Raw genomic sequence first — 6,000 nt, 5'->3', positions numbered from 1 at the left:
GTGGTTTTCCGTACTATTAGATTATATTTTGTTCCGCGGTGGTTTTCCTTACTTTAGATTATATTTAGTTCCGCAGTGGTTTCCCGTACTTTTAGATTATATTTTGTTTCGCGGTGGTTTTCCATACTTTTAGGTCCTATTTTGTTCCGCGGTGGTTTTCCATACTTTTAGGTCCTATTTTGTTCCGCGGTGGTTTTCTATACTTTTAGGTCCTATTTTGTTCAGCGGTGGTTTTCCGTACATTTTGGATTATATTTTGTTCCGCGGTGGTTTTCCGTACTTTTAGATTATATTTAGTTCCGCGGTGGTTTTCCATACTTTGAGGTCCTATTTTGTTCCGCGGTGGTTTTCCATAATTTTAGGTCCTATTTTGTTCCGCGGTGGTTTTCCATACTTTTAGATTATATTTAGTTCCACGGTGGTTTTCCGTACTTTTAGATTATATTTTGTTCCGCGGTGGTTTTCCGTACTTTTAGATTATATTTAGTTCCGCGGTGGTTTTCCATACTTTTAGGTCCTATTTTGTTCCGCGGTGGTTTTCCATAATTTTAGGTCCTATTTTGTTCCGCGGTGGTTTTCCATACTTTTAGATTATATTTAGTTCCACGGTGGTTTCCCGTACTTTTAGATTATATTTTGTTCCGCGGTGGTTTTCCATACTTTTAGATTATATTTAGTTCCACGGTGGTTTCCCGTACTTTTAGATTATATTTAGTTCCGCGGTGGTTTTCCATACTTTTAGGTCCTATTTTGTTCCGCGGTGGTTTTCCATACTTTTAGATTATATTTAGTTCCACGGTGGTTTCCCGTACTTTTCGATTATATTTTGTTCTGCGGTGCTTTTCCATACTTTTAGATTATATTTTGTTCCGCAGTGGTTTTCCATACATTTAGTTCCTGCTTTGTTCCGCGGTGGTTTTCCATACTTTTAGATTATATTTAGTTCCGCGGTGCTTTTTCCGTACTATTAGATTATATTTTGTTCCGCGGTGGTTTTCCTTACTTTAGTTTATATTTAGTTCTGCGGTGGTTTCCCATACTTTTAGATTATATTTTGTTTCGCAGTGGTTTTCCATACTTTTAGGTCCTATTTTGTTCCGCGGTGGTTTTCCATACTTTTAGGTCCTATTTTGTTCCGCGGTGGTTTTCCATACTTTTAGGTCCTATTTTGTTCCGCGTTGGTTTTCCGTACTATTAGATTATATTTTGTTCCGCGGTGGTTTTCCTTACTTTAGATTATATTTAGTTCCGCAGTGGTTTCCCGTACTTTTAGATTATATTTTGTTTCGCGGTGGTTTTCCATACTTTTAGGTCCTATTTTGTTCCGCGGTGGTTTTCCATACTTTTAGGTCCTATTTTGTTCCGCGGTGGTTTTCCATACTTTTAGGTCCTATTTTGTTCCGCGGTGGTTTTCTATACTTTTAGGTCCTATTTTGTTCAGCGGTGGTTTCCCGTACTTTTAGATTATATTTTGTTCCGCGGTGGTTTTCCGTACTTTTAGATTATATTTAGTTCCGCGGTGGTTTTCCGTACTTTAGATTATATTTTGTTCCACGGTGGTTTCCTGTACTTTTAGATTATATTTTGTTTCGCGGTGGTTTTCCATACTTTTAGGTCCTATTTTGTTCCGCGGTGGTTTTCCATAATTTTAGGTCCTATTTTGTTCCGCGGTGGTTTTCCATACTTTTAGGTCCTATTTTGTTCCGCGGTGGTTTTCCATACTTTTAGATTATATCTAGTTCCACGGTGGTTTCCCATACATTTAGTTCCTGCTTTGTTCCGCGGTGGTTTTCCATACTTTTAGATTATATTTAGTTCTGCGGTGGTTTTCCGTACTATTAGATTATATTTTGTTCCGCGGTGGTTTTCCTTTCTTTAGTTTATATTTAGTTCTGCGGTGGTTTCCCGTACTTTTAGATTATATTTTGTTTCGCAGTGGTTTTCCATACATTTAGGTCCTATTTTGTTCCGCGGTGGTTTTCTATACTTTTAGGTCCTATTTTGTTCCGCGGTGGTTTTCCGTACTTTAAGATTATATTTTGTTCCGCGGTGGTTTTCCGTACTTTTAGATTATAATTTGTTCCGCGTGGTTTTCCGTACTATTAGATTATATTTTGTTCCGCGGTGGTTTCCCGTACTTTTAGATTATATTTTGTTTCGCGTAGGTTTTCCCTAGTTTTAGGTCCTATTTTGTTTCGCGGGGGTTTTCCGTACTTTTAGGTCCTATTTTGTTCCGCGGTGGTTTTCCGTACATTTTAGGTCCTATTTTGTTCCGCGGTGGTTTTCCGTACATTTAGGTCCTATTTTGTTCCGCGGTGGTTTTCCGTACTTTTAGGTCCTATTTTGTTCCGCGGTGGTTTTCCGTACTTTTAGATCATATTTTGTTCCGCGGTGGTTTTCCGTACTTTTAGATCATATTTTGTTCCGCGGTGGTTTTCCATACTTTTAGATTATATTTTGTTCTGGTACTATTGGTACTATAAATGGTACTACAACTGGTACTACTAGTACTATAAATGGTACTACTACTGGTACTACAACTGGTACTACTGGTACTACAACTGGTACTATAAATGGTACTACAACTGGTACTACTGGTTCTACAACTGGTACTATAACTGGTACTACTGGTACTATAAATGGTACTACAACTGGTACTACCACTGATACTACTGGTACTACAGCTTGTACTACTGGTACTATAACTGATACTAGCTCTGTCCTGTGCTGTAGTAGTAGTACTAGCTCTGTCCTGTACTGTAGTAGTAGTACTAGCTCTGTCCTGTACTGTAGTAGTAGTACTAGCTCTGTCCTGGGCTGTAGTAGTAGTACTAGCTCTGTCCTGTACTGTAGTAGTAGTGGTACTTGCTCTGTCCTGTACTTTAGTAGTAGTACTAGCTCTGTCCTGTACTGTAGTAGTAGTACTAGCTCTGTCCTGGGCTGTAGTAGTAGTACTAGCTGTGTCCTGTACTGTAGTAGTAGTAGTACTAGCTCTGTCCTGTACTGCAGTAGTAGTACTAGCTCTGTCCTGTACTTTAGTAGTAGTACTAGCTCTGTCCTGTACTGTAGTAGTAGTACTAGCTCTGTCCTGTAGTAGTAGTACTAGCTCTGTCCTGTACTGTAGTAGTAGTACTAGCTCTGTCCTGTACTGTAGTAGTAGTACTAGCTCTGTCCTGTACTGTAGTAGTAGTAGTACTAGCTCTGTCCTGTACTGCAGTAGTAGTACTAGCTCTGTCCTGTACTTTAGTAGTAGTACTAGCTCTGTCCTGTACTGTAGTAGTAGTACTAGCTCTGTCCTGTACTGTAGTAGTAGTACTAGCTCTGTCCTGTACTGTAGTAGTAGTACTAGCTCTGTCCTGTACTGTAGTAGTAGTAGTACTAGCTCTGTCCTGTACTGTAGTAGTAGTACTAGCTCTGCCCTGTACTGTAGTAGTAGTACTAGTAGTACTAGCTCTGTCCTGTACTGTAGTAGTAGTAGTACTAGCTCTGTCCTGTACTGTAGTAGTAGTACTAGCTCTGTCCTGTACTGTAGTAGTAGTACTAGCTCTGTCCTGTACTGTAGTAGTAGTACTAGCTCTTTCCTGTACTGTAGTAGTAGTACTTGCTCTGTCCTGTACTGTAGTCGTAGTACTAGCTCTGTCCTGTACTGTAGTAGTAGTACTAGCTCTTTCCTGTACTGTAGTAGTAGTACTTGCTCTGTCCTGTACTGTAGTAGTAGTACTTGCTCTGTCCTGTACTGTAGTAGTAGTACTAGCTCTGTCCTGTACTGTAGTAGTAGTACTAGCTCTGTCCTGTACTGTAGTAGTAGTACTAGCTCTGTCCTGTACTGTAGTAGTAGTACTAGCTCTGTCCTGTACTGTAGTAGTAGTACTAGCTCTGTCCTGTACTGTAGTAGTAGTACTAGCTCTGTCCTGTACTGTAGTAGTAGTACTAGCTCTGTCCTGTACTGTAGTAGTAGTACTAGCTCTGTCCTGTACTGTACTGTAGTAGTAGTACTAGCTCTGTCCTGTACTGTAGTAGTAGTACTAGCTCTGTCCTGTACTGTAGTAGTAGTATTAGCTCTGTCCTGTACTGTAGTAGTAGTACTAGCTCTGTCCTGTACTACAGTCTTCATCCTGTGGAGGTGGTGGTGGAGAAGATGATGGTGGTTAAGTTGTCATCCATCAGCACCATGGACAGCTCCATCAGCACCACGGACAGCTCCTTCAGCACCATGGACAGCTCCATCAGAACCACGGACAGCTCCATCAGCACCATGGACAGCTCCGTCAGCACCATGGACAGCTCCGTCAGCACCATGGAGAGCTCCGTCAGCACCATGGACAGCTCCATCAGGACCACGGACAGCTCCATCAGCACCATGGACAGCTCCATCAGCACCATGGACAGCTCCATCAGCACCATGGACATCTATCAGCACCATGGACAGCTCCATCAGGACCAGCTTCGTCTCCCTCCATGCATCACTGAGAGGCAGGTCCTCCTCGCTGTCATCAGACTGTACAACCAGGCTGATCACCGTAGTAACGGACAATAATAATAACAACAATAACATGTGCAATAAAAACATCTGTCATCTGTCACACACATCCTACCTACTACAACTGGTACTACAACTGGTACTACAACTGGTACTACAACTGGTAGTATAACTGGTAGTATAACTGTTACTATAACTGGTACTACTGGTACTACAACTGATACTACAACTGGTACTATTGGTACTATAAATGGTACTACAACTGGTACTACAACTGATAGTACTGGTACTACAGCTTGTACTACAACTAGTACTATAACTGGTACTACTGGTACTAAAACTGGTACTATCTGTACTACAACTGGTACTACTGGTACTACAACTGGTACTACAACTGGTACTACTGGTACTACAACTGGTACTACAACTGGTACTACAACTGGTACTACAACTGGTACTACTGGTACTACAACTGGTACTACAACTGGTACTACTGGTACTACAACTGGTACTACTGGTACTACAACTGGTACTACAACTGGTACTACAACTGGTACTACAACTGGTACTACAACTGGTACTACAACTGGTACTACTGGTACTATCTGTACTACAACTGGTACTACTGGTACTACAACTGGTACTACAACTGGTACTACTACTGGTAGTATAACTGGTACTATAACTGGTACTACTGGTACAACTGGTACTACAACTGGTACTATTGGTACTATAAATGGTACTACAACTGGTACTACAACTGATAGTACTGGTACTACAGCTTGTACTACAACTAGTACTATAACTGGTACTACTGGTACTAAAACTGGTACTATCTGTACTACAACTGGTACTACTGGTACTACAACTGGTACTACAACTGGTACTACTGGTACTACAACTGGTACTACAACTGGTACTACTGGTACTACAACTGGTACTACTGGTACTACTACTGGTACTACAACTGGTACTACTGGTACTACAACTGGTACTACAACTGGTACTACAACTGGTACTACAACTGGTACTACTGGTACTACTACTGGTACTACAACTGGTACTACTGGTACTACAACTGGTACTACAACTGGTACTACAACTGGTACTACAACTGGTACTACTGGTACTACAACTGGTACTACTGGTACTATCTGTACTACAACTGGTACTACTGGTACTAGAACTGGTACTACAACTGGTACTACTGGTACCACAACTGGTACTACAACTGGTACTACTGGTACTACAACTGGTACTACAACTGGTACTACTGGTACTATAACTGGTACTATAACTGGACACCATGGACAGCTCCATCAGGACCACGGACAGCTCCATCAGCACCATGGACAGCTCCATCAGCACCATGGACAGCTCCATCAGCACCATGGACATCTATCAGCACCATGGACAGCTCCATCAGCACCATGGACAGCTCCATCAGGACCAGCTTCGTCTCCCTCCATGCATCACTGAGAGGCAGGTCCTCCTCGCTGTCATCAGACTGTACAACCAGG

This window comes from Cololabis saira, chromosome 24 (assembly GCF_033807715.1).
Source record: "Cololabis saira isolate AMF1-May2022 chromosome 24, fColSai1.1, whole genome shotgun sequence".
NCBI classification, from domain to species: Eukaryota; Metazoa; Chordata; class Actinopteri; order Beloniformes; family Belonidae; genus Cololabis; species Cololabis saira.
The sequence above is the reverse complement of the archived record's forward strand: the minus strand, read 5'-3'. Positions refer to the sequence as shown.